Here is a 12686-nt window from a genome sequence, read left to right on the forward strand (position 1 = left end):
TTTGAAGTTTTCGGATGTAAAATAACCGTGTCAACGCATAGAACAAACTTTATATGTGTGACCACCAAGCGAAAATATTTCGTATTAACCTACGCAGAAAAAAGTACTAGATTTGGGTGGAAAAGTACTAAAATTTTATCTGCTCCCGTTTCACCCTATTTATGACGTTTTACGATATTAGTATCTTATTACAAGGTTTCGGTAGCTACCCTTCCCTAATGAGTGGGGGAGTGACCCCCACATTCTTGAAAGAATCCGAAACTTCTTTATTGTACCCAGAATGATTCGTCTGTTCTCTTCAGTATTTTAATTAGTCCGTACTCAGCTGATGTTTTCCATTCGTCTCGAAATCCATATTTTAAAGTCTAAATTTTCTTTCGACTCTCTTTCGTAGAGTTCAGGTTTGCTGCGATCATAAAAAAGCACCAGGTCTACCATCGCATTTCCTGAGCCCTGTAAATTATCAAGCGAGGAACAACTAACCACTACCAGAAATCTTTCTCGTTTGAGGAGGCGACCGAACTTCATTTACGTCCCACTTCCGCTTTTGTAAATATCTCTGTTGATAAAAACAGGCAGAAAAAAGTTAATAGGAACATTGAAATTTTCGTATATTGCCAAATTTCACGACATTCCTTTTTCCCTCCCAAATGTATTTATGAGAAAAGGAGAAGAAAAGTAGTAGATTTGTTAGTGAACGTACTAGATCTAGTACGAAAGTACTAGCGGTGGTCACCATGGTGTACAATTGTTGTACAGGGCAAAGGCTTAGATTGCCTATTCATGCCCTTCCAAAAAGTCAAAGACAAAAAGCATCGATAAATAATTCGTTTCAGCAACAGTAACTTTCTGGTTACTAGTGACTAAGCTTCAAATATATAATAGTGCTTGTTTTGGTGGTACTTGTTAACTCATTAAGGTGCTCATACAAATCCGCATTCTACGTACAAATTTTAACAAAGTGTATTAAGCGAAGTAAGTAGTTTAAAAATGATTCAGTATACTTAAGTAACTGATTCAGTATAGCAGTAAGTTTGCTAACACATTTTGCAACCATATCTACCATTATCTCTGCTGCCATCTACTGTAAACAGTAATTACTAATGGAAATCTGAAACAATAATTCTCCTATTTGCACGAGTAAGACAATTAAGTAGCTTTTAGATCATTTTTTTCTAAATTGCTGAGCACGCCCGGTGTCACTCATTGAAGTCAACCGGTGGGGAAAATTATAGTTTTTAAGATTTTTTGGTATTAATTTTTCGAGTAGGGATAAATTAAATTTACGTGAAGATTGACAGCATATAAATGATTTTGGTTATATTTTTCTTCGACTCCAACAAATTTCTGCTATGAGCTGGAAGTATTTTAATAATGTTTGAGTAAAATTGAAGTCAATGCTAATTTTAACAGTTAATTGAAAAGTGCATGTTAGAATGATAATATTTTATCTAAAAAATTGTGAATCTTAGAAAAAAGCAACATTGAACATAAGTTGTAGAATACTCTGTAACTTTTAAAATCATTAACCAAAGGTAGTTAACTACCAAACGAGAAACAATGAATTACTACAACATCCGACATGAAATAACCTGGGAAAACAGTTTGTTCGCAGCAGCGCGCATGAAATAGCACGAGCTAGTATAAGTTGGATGTAAGAAAAACGTTATTCTTTGCGAGAGGACAACGGAGAAATAAGGACAACTTTTTGCTAGTGTTTCTAACTCATGCCGATTCTAACCTCGAATATAACATAGACAATTAATAATAACTACTTAACGTAAATTATATATATTATGATAGGCTTACGTGTAGCGTAAAATATTTAGAAAATGTCAATTATGCACACTCATGTCCAAAATGATTGTCGCATATCTATAACCGTCTTCTGGTAAGAATACAATTTGATACTGATTTTGCAGGGTACTTTTAATACTGATACTACGTGTATAACCTAAAAATGTATATTTCTGGTACATTTCATAGGAAAAGAATTATAAATACCAAAATTAGAATGAGTAAAACAAAATATTGCTTAATGAAAAATAGTTTTATTTTCGTTTTATTGTTCTTATATACTGCTCTTTTGACATGAAATTTTCCAAATACATGTCTTTTCCGATTATAAACATAGTAACAATTTAAGAAATAGCGGACGAATTCGTTGTCAAATTATATTTCTACAAAAACATATTTATAGATATGCGATAATAATTTTGGACATGAGTGTACATACTATGCGTCTAATCTTGTTCGTATTCCATCTCGTCGTCACTTTTTTCTGAGGCGTTAGTATTGTCTACTGCCATTGCTTTCAGTCAAGTTTATCATATTTTCAGTAAGAACGCAGTGGAGTATTTTGTGGTCTACCAGGCCTACCGGTGACAGCCCTAGAATATTACAATATGAAGTTATTATAACATAAACTAATTTATATTGATAATTTTATACTTTAGCATATTCTTTCAATGATACAAATTTAAGAACTTTATGAATTTAGAAACATCCACTACTTTCTTTGCACGCAGTCTATTTCACTTCTTAAGAAATCGACATGACAAGTTAACAGAAGCCTCTTCTCTATAATCTGTTTCACGTAACCTGACAGGAAAAAGAAGTTTTTTCCCCCACCAGACTCAAGTACAGATGAATGCGTGTGTTCCGTCTTCCACCATCAACCCCCTCACACGGAGATATAGAGTGTATCTTAATATGTCTAGATAACAAATAAAATTTTCATAATAACACAACGTATTTCACAACACTGAATTACATTTACTTGTATTAGTGAAGTAAGTAAAACGTGTTATTATAATGGACATTTTTTTGAACAGTTGTATTGTTTATTTTCCTTCTTTTCGGTAGTCTGAGTTCTGACTTAATGTTGAAATGGCAAGGGATGACAGGGTTGGCAATTGAATGGGTATTTACTTATTGATATAATTATTTTATAATAATATAAAATCGAGAACCGAATATGAAATATTTATATGTTTTACGTCCCGCAGTTATGCCGGCTAGGCTAAAGGAGACGGTGATGATGAGAAATGAATGAATGGTGGAATGAATAAAGGGGAGGAAACGGAAGATCCCCGAGGAAACCCACGCACGCGGTGTTTGTCAACTACAAAGTTCACTTGGCGCCGGTAGGGATCAAACCATGGACTCATGCACATGAGGTGAACACTCTAGCACGAAGCCGTCACGGCCCCAGGCGTGCAGGATTGTCTAATATTATAACAACAGTTGATTATTATATATATAAGAAAAAGCTCACACAGCAAGGAATATTTTCTCAACCAAAAGAAAATATTTTCCTTGGTTTCCAAAAGGTTTTCCTTCTCTGGAGATTTCCATGCTGGTTTCCCTAATGTATTCCGAATATTTCCGGAAAATATTTTCCCAAAAATGTTTAGAAAACATTTTAGAAATTACCGAAAGTACATTTTGAGAATGCTAGCCGGAAAGTATATCCAGGAAAATATTCACAAAATGTATTAGAAATATTTTATTGGATGTAATCTAATATGTTTTCACTATTGAGAAGGAAAATATTTTCGAAATGATAATAAAAATGTTTTCAATATATGATGTGGGAAACAATGAGAGGAAATATATCCCATATATTTGGAAAATGTTTTCTAATAGGTTATTTGCAATATTTTCTATTTTTACAAGAAAACATACTGAATATATATTTTTTAAAACGTTTAGAATATTTTAAAAATAAAGTCTTTCGTAATATGAGAAATATTTTTCAGAAATGTTTTAAAAAGGTTTACTTAATTTTAACAAAAGTATTTGGTAACCTTCTGTTATAACTTAAAAGAAATATTTTCGTACAATATTTTAGTCTTATTTCCAGAATATTTTATATGATTTTGAATATAAAACTCAAAACAGGAAAAAGTAAACATATTAAAAATGAATAGAAAATGTTTTCCGTTATGTTTTGGAACATATTTTGTGCTTTTAGTGAACAACATTTTCTGATATATTATAGAAATCTGGAGATGTTCGTTCAGCATCCTTCCTATTCCAACGTATATCCATTGCGGTCCAACGTGGCAACGTTTCGTCAGTTCTTCGTACGTTGCCACCTCGGAGGGAACTGGAGGAGGTGTTTCTTCTCTAGTGCAACAGAAACAAGCGAACAATAGAATAATAAAAATAGTATATCAACTGTTCAGAGAAATTTTACATATATATTATATTGTTATCCATTGTTTCTAAATACTACATACTATACGCTATATCTCAGAAACTTATTTACATATTTTTACAATCATATATTGCTGTAAATTACTGTTTGATGCAAATGTATAATATTAACCATTTTTTTAATAAATAAAAAACAAAATTACATTGTTTTCAGAATATACTCTTCCGTTACTGGAGAAAATATATTTCTTGTTATATCTGAAAAATATCCCAAATACTTAACGGAAATAATTTTTAAAAAATGTTTGGAAAACATTTTATGAAGTACAATAAGTATACTTTTAGAACGTTAGAAGGAAAATAATCTAAGAAAAATTTTCACAAATTCTACTATTGTGTTGAATGTAATGCAATATGTTTTCAATGTTGAGAGAGAAAAAGTTTTCAAAGTAACACTGAAAATGTTTTACATACATGACATAGAAAACAGAATAGGAAATATATTCCATAATTTTACAAATGTTTTCCAACGTGTTCCTTGCAATCTTTTTTTTTTTTTTTTTTGTTACGAGAAAACGTATAAAATATAATTTTAAAAATGTTTCGAATATTTTAAAAATAAATTCGTTCGTAATATGAGAAATATTTTCCAAAAATATTTTTAAAACATCTATTAATTTTGTATGGAAATGTTTTTGTTACCTTCTCCTGTAACTTAACCCTAGGAAGTCCGAGAATTTTTTTGTCTCAAGTAGGCCCAAGGGGAGCTCCTCGAACCCACAGTATAACATACTTAATGCCATCTAACAAGAAATAAATATAGAATAAGCATTCAGAACTTACTCGTGGCTGATATGTTGTTTCCCAACATAAGAACACAATCCTTGTTAAATACAAACGAAAAAATCTAAGTTCAGGAAATATACTTGTAGAAAATATGTCACATGGAAGTCCAAGGAGGGGGTTCGATGAGCCTACTACTTAGAAATAATTTTTAATTTACAAATTACTAATAATAACGCACATTAATTATGGGGATTTATTAAAGAAGTAATAATAGACAACAAATAAAATTCTCAATATTTTAGTCAAGACTTACGACGGAGTTTTTCAGGAAATATACTTGTAGAAATTATGTCACATGGAAGTCCAAGGAGGGGGTTCGATGAGCCCACTACTTTGAAATAATTTTTAACTTACAAGTTACTAAATAAAAATGCACATTAATGATGTGGATTTATCAAAGAAGTAATAATACACAATAAATAAAATTCTCAATATTTTCGTCTCAATATATATATATATATATATATATATATATATATATATATATATATATATACCTTATGGGAACGGTCTTACCCATCCCCCCCAATGTTCAAGACAGATTTGCGCCGATGGTTGCCATCACCAGGTGACAAAGTTGCTCATTTTGGTGACTATAAGTTGGGCTTAGATATGGATCGACAGTAAACATGGGATAACGCCAGACACAAATGACATCCCTTTGTCGACAATTTTATTCAAGGACTCGATTTGGGATAGTACAATATTCATAACGCGCTTAAAAATAACAGCTTAGGTTATGTCGTCTCTATTTTTCAGACAGAATGTGTCATCTCATATAAAGAGTTGCTTCTCCCAGACCGCGAGTTCCCCGTTCCATATCTTACTCCCAACCTCAGAAGCCAGCAATCCAACTCAGAAAGAAAGTTTGTGCCTGACTGAAGGAAGGTCCCTTTGGTTGAAATTTGTAAAGTACTACAGGTGTTACGGTGGACACTTTTACTAGAATGGAACAATAGACGAGACACTGGGTTCTTTTGCCGATATTTTTAACCCTTTCCGGATCCTGGCGTTTTGGGCTATTTTATAGACTTTCAGTCAAGCAGCTACTGTATCGTCACTATTTATCCTAGGATCATGGTTCATACCTCATTCTCTTCAGAATAGAGCTGGCTTTCAAATAGAACCACTTGCGTGCTCATACCATATACCAGAAGCGGGAAAAAATGTCAAAGTGAAAATTTCAGAGGGAAATTTTTTTTCTCGAATTTGGCCCCCCCTGGACCACCCCTTTGTGATCGTAGCCTTCTAAAAAAATCTGGTAAATAGTACTTGGTATTCTGAATGTGTGTGCCAAATTTCAAGTTTCTGTCTTGAATAGTAAGGGCGGGAGAATTTTTATCAAAAATTCCCACAGTGCCCCAAAGTAACATAAAACACTATGATCTCAGGGAAAAAAATCCTGAGACATCCCTAATTACCCTAGGACTATAATCCGCCAATCATTCTCTTCAGAATAGAACTGTCTTTCAGGCGGTACCATTCATATGTCTCCATCATGTATCTAAGGCGGGAAATTCTTGACAAAAGGGATCTTTTGGGGCACAATTTCCCTTTTTTCAACTTTTGCCCCTCTGGACCCCCCTGTTTTTATGCAGAAATCGGAAGGAAACTTATGGTAAATACTACTCGGTGGACTGAATGTTTGTGCAAAATTTCAATCTTCTACGTGAAAAAATAGGCCCGCCAGAAAAAATTTCCCTACCATGCCTCGCTTTTACCGTATACAGAAGTGTATTTAGATAAAAATTCACTGAGACGGCCCTAATTACCCTAGAATAATAATTCGACCGTCGTTCTCTTCAGAATGGAACGTCCTTTCAGACGGTATGACTCACATGGTCCTATCATGTTTTTTTGGCGGGAAAATTACGAAATACCGGATTTTTGGGGTAAAAAATCCCTATTTTTACCAATTTGCCCCTCTGGTTCCCCCCCTGTTTTGGCACTGACATCGGAACAAAAAATCTGGTAAATAGTACTTGGTGGACTGAATGTTTGTGGAAAATTTCAATTTTCTACGTTCAAAAATAAGCCCGCCAAAAATATATATACCGACAATGCCCCATTTTTCCCTATATAGAAGTATATTTTTCAAAAAATCCGAGACGTCCCTAATTACCCTAGAATAATAATTCGACCGTCATTCTCTTCAGATTGGAACGGCCTTTCAGACGGTATGACTCACGTGGTCCTATCATGTTTTTGGCGGGAAAATTACGAAATACGGGATTTTTGGTCCCCTCTGGTTCCCCCCTGTTTTAGCACTGACATCGGAACAAAAAATCTGGTAAATACTACTCGGTGGACTGAATGTTTGTGCAAAATTTCAATCTTCTACGTAGAAAAATAAGCCCGCCAAAAAATATTGAACATAGGCTTAGAAAATGAGAAGAGAAATTTTTGATTTGTGACGTCATCACCTCCTATGTCTGGACGCAGGACGCTCTGAAACCACACGTAATGTCTTCTACAAGGCGTCTGGACTTGGAAAACAAAACAAAAAAAAAACGGACGAAAAAGCTCAAATAGAAGAGAAATAACGCAATGTAGCATGAAAAGTGCATATGGTACAAATCCTCCCATAAGATACCGAAAGGGTTAATGCAACAATAAATACTTTGTACTGTTCAAAAAAGTAAAAACAATGAAACTTACAACAAGGCACGGCGAACAGAGTCGTCATATATTCTGAAATACGAAAAAGCTTTGGGAACTGTGGCGTGCATTTCCAAATGAACACATATCATTAAAAGAATTTCTGATATAGGACTTCATATAAAAAAGCTATTGAGATGCAGCAAATACCTAGACTATATTTTTTAAAAAATCAGACACCAGCATCAACAACACTAAACAATTTTGGTCCTTTTAAAATTCTAGAATACCTCTTGTAATGTACAATGATGCATCAGGTGCAGAAGTTGAGGGAAGAACATAAAATTTTAATGAATTGTTGTGTAATAAATTCTAAACTGCATAATCAACGTACTTCCTGTTCAATCCGTTTGCTCGTCTACTTTATCTCATTTATTTATCACTCCTCCATAGGATGAGTTACTTTTATTTTCTCTCCGGCCTGAGAGCCTCTGGCCACACAATATAAGCTAAACCTTTGTGCGTTCGACGTCATCTATTATTTCTTTTCCACTTTCGTTCATTTTTCATAGATGTTTCAGGGAAACCTGTTTTCCCTGATCTTGGAAAACAGCCCGTTTCTCTCCCATTTATAAATCTGGATTAGATAGTTATGTGTCATCCTAAAGCAATATCTCACTACTCTGAAATATATCAATCCTCTACGAGAAAATTATCAAAGACATTACTTCCGGTTCAGTGCAATCCCAAAGTTGGAATTGGAGGGTTGACGGCCCATCTGCCGTCAGAGGGAGCCAAAACGTGATTTTTTTGTTTCGCATTTTAAGTAAAACTTTCATTATTTTTCAGTCGTTGTTTCATTTTTAACAGCCCTAATATCAAAAATAATACAAGAAGACCATATCTGTATGAGTTAGCATTAGAAGTAATAAATGAAAACCTGAAAGCTCGTTCTGAAATCTCAACTTTGCAAAAAAAAAAAAAAAAAAAAAAAAAAAAACTTGCTCTTCTTGGCACAATACAGAAAGCAAACTACCGATGATGAACCAGTCTAACCAATCCGAATACATAATTGCTTCATCTCCGGGTCAAGAGAAAACAGAACTCCCCTTGAATGTAATGATTGTGAAAAAAACGTGTTCAGAAGGCAGTCAACAATTACTACTACTTGCAATACATGCCAGCGATCTCCGAAAGAGGGCAGTGACCTGGATGTTGATTAACTTTGAACTCGCCTTGAGTCTTCATATTGTGGAAAAACGTGCAAAAAGCACTCAATGATTAGTGCTCCCTGCAATAAATATCAACATTATCACAGTTAGCTCAGTGACCTGGATGTTGATTAGGTTAGATTCTGTTCTTTTGTGTTTTATTCAGTGTGTCCACTCATATTTAGCAGTGTTGTAATTTAATTTAAATTAAAACTATACTTTTGGTCAACAATGATTTGTCTTAAATTACTAAACCTAAATGCTCCAAAATATACATTTTGCAACATGCACAATGCTGGAAAACGTGATTAATCGATGACGGCCGAATTGGCGTCGTCGCGAGCGGAAACGTGAATTGACAGTACGTGAGCGGATGAAGGTTAAGGAACGTGATATTTAACGAATTTTATCGCAAACTTAAGACAACTAAGATGTTTCGCATTTTTATATTTTATCATGTGTGTAACTTGACTATACCATTTTATGTACAAACATTATTTTTCAGTAAATCTTTTCACATATCTTACAATATCTTTCCACTAACAAAATATGGACTTCATGTAAATGATTTTCACAATTATGCATAGCCATCTTTTACCTGTATGAGATAGCATGTTTCCCCAAAATTGAACTTCGACTATACCACTCTTCATGGTCTTGACACGAGCAGTTCCTCCCCACGTGTATTAACATTTGAACGCCCACAGGGATCAATTTGATGCTTTTTAGAAATTCATGTTTTCTTATCTATAATATTTTAAGGAATTGAAAGGTGGCATTACCTGACTTTTCCTAAATTGTTTATGTCGCATAAAGAAAAAAATGATATTGTGGTTGTGCAATTCAATAGTCTGATATCGATCGATTTGCCTTAAACGCCCAGGGGATCAAATTGATCCTGAAGTTGAAAATGTTATACTTTCTCGCATCGACTATTATGTTGCTTTTCCCTGGGCAGCTTTTAGTTAAAATGATTTAATTTGTCCAACCAAACGTTACGAAATCTTCCTTTCCCGGTACCAGGATATCTGTTGGGCACTATTGAGTTAGAATGTGCACTCATAGCGTCATTTGTCGTTACGTGGTTGGCGCAATGCAGTAGTTGACACTTTGTTCGAAGGTGTGACAAATAAAATCTATGAATAAGTAATGTTATAGTAAAGAAGCATCTCACAAAATGGAACAAAGTAAACAATTAAATTCTCATGAAGTTTTTGAAGAGCTTCAAAAAATATCCGAAGAGAAATCTGATGGCGGTGAAATGTCATCGAACTCAGAAGACAATTTGGAATGGGATACCTATTGTAGAGAGCAATCTCCTGAAGAAGTTAGTGTTGCAGATGAAAATGAAATTCCCGAAGGTGAGTACATTTTATTTCAGTCTCTTTTATTCAACATGAGTTTAAATTCTTTACAAGTCAATGAAGAAATATGATGAAATATTCGTTGTATAGAACTGGGATCAACTGTAAATTTTTAGATTTTACTTCCCTGTAATACAGAAAGCATAATATATTCTATCATCAAGTTTAGCTAAAATTTTAAATCTTTACTTTGAGCAGAACTGTGCCGTTCAATTTTATGTACAAGGGCGAATATGCTACGAAGAAAGCTGCTACCTATCATGCATGTACAGTACTAGGACAAGTAACAATCGCCCTTGTACAAAAATACAAATCAAGAATAAGCAGACTGTCTGCCACTAAATTGGTTATGGTCAAAGTAAAGAGTTGCCGCTAAAATAATATTACGTACGTTGATGTATTTTTATTATTTTTTTATTACTCGTAATCATCTCTTAGATATGACTGGTCCTTCCTATGCAATATATCGATTCCAGGTTCGTCGCGTTATTTGTTTATTTTATAAATGCTAAAACAACCTAACTCATTGCGAAAGTAATAATATTTCTTCCTATTTGGTCAATTGCGAAGTAACATTTTATGGACCAATCATATCTTTGCATGAATATTTTATAATTTCATAAAAATAATGTAATAAATTTACATTATCTATTTGTAAAATACGAAAGCAGTCGCAGTGAATCTGCCTTTTTTTGCAGGCATTCCAGTACATAATAAGGTGAGATCAGAACAAGATGGAAACATGTGTGGATGTTCAAGTGAAGGCATCAGTGCGGCGGCGAAACAGTACACAGCTCCAAACGGTACTGTATGGGAGTAAATACCTGCTAATGTTAGAAACGCGGGTAGAAAATGTCTTCATAACATTCTAAGAGAAATTCCAGGACCAACACCGCATGTCAGAAGAAATATAAGTAGTGAATCTGTGTCAAGTGCATGGCGCGTATTCAAAGACAAACGCATACTTACCCACACACAAAAAAAGTATACTGAAACAGAAGCGCGTCGTGTGCTGAAGGACAATACTTCGTCACTAAGTTTATCGGAACTCGAAGCTTTCATAGGGATTCTGTATGCTCGTGGCGTTAGTGGCAGTAAAAATATTGAGGTTCATGCAATGTGGTCGAAGTCTTGGGGATTGCCATTTTGTCCCAAGACTATGAGCAGAAATCGATTTTGCGAAATAATGAGCTTCCTAAGATTTGATATTAAAGCTAACAGATTGATTCGTGTAAAGGAAGATAAACTTGCTCTTGTCTGTGAAGTTTGGTGTAGGTTAATTGAAAATTGTATTGCATGCTATAAACCAGGACAGAACATTACAATAGATGAACAGTTGTTTCCTAGTAAAACTGGTTGTCCATTTCCGCAGTTTATGTCAAATAAGCCAGATAAGTACGGGCAGAAATTCTGGCCTGCTGTAGATGTAGATGGGAAATATATTTTGAACGGCTTCCTTTGCGTTAGTAAGGAGGAAGAACGCCCTGCAAATCCAAGAGTTCCGGAGTACGTTGTCATGCGTCTTATGGAGCCATTTTCTGGCAAAGTTCGAAACGTTACCACAACTATTTTATGTCACTAAAGCTCGCTGACAATCTGAAAGCAAAGTCATCTATTATTGTTGGGCTAGTGAATGAAAGTAGAAGAGAAATACCGAAAGAAATTAAATCAGAGAAAGCACCTTTGTACTCGAAAAAGATTCTCAAAAGCAAGGACGTAACAATGACCGTTTATCAAGGTAAGAAAAGTAAGAATGTTTTGGTATTGAGCTCTCTTCATGATACCGTGGACATAATCGACAATAATAAGAAAGTTCCTGAAACCATTGCTTATTGTAATGAAACGAAATATCGGGTTGACGTTGTTGACAAAATGGCCAAGCAATATAGTGAAAGCGTCATCACGAAGATGGGCAATCCATACTTTTTATAATGTACTTGAACTTGCAGTAATTAATGTAGTTGTAATATACACAGCAGTCATTGGAATGAAGATATCACGAAAGGAATTTATTCAAAGGCTATCAGAAGAACTCCGGAAAGAATACCTGCAGCTTCGGTCTGAGGATTCAAAACAAGCCACAAGAACAGAAGACGACACATATTGAAATTCAGAAATACCGCGTAAACGACGTAATTGTCAAATCGTTGTAAACTGCAAGAGAAACAAAGCGTCTGCAAACTGTAGCACTTGCAAAAAGGCAGTTTGTGGAAAATGTGCTCGTAAAGTAACTTATAAATGCAGAAAATGTGTGTAATCACGGTGATACCAGCGCAGGATTGAACATATTCGTGAACAAAGATAAAGGAAAGTTGTAAGCAGAACTATAAATAGAAGTAGTTACAGAGCTTCCGAAATAAATTATGTAATAAGATGTAAGTAATGACTACTATGTACTTATGTGGTAAACACACCAAAAATATATGTTCACACACACACACATATATATATATATATATATATATATATATATATATATATATATAACACGCTAATAAAACTTTAC

This window comes from Thermobia domestica, chromosome 14 (assembly GCF_964235325.1).
Source record: "Thermobia domestica chromosome 14, izTheDome1.hap1.1, whole genome shotgun sequence".
Lineage (NCBI taxonomy): Eukaryota > Metazoa > Arthropoda > Insecta > Zygentoma > Lepismatidae > Thermobia > Thermobia domestica.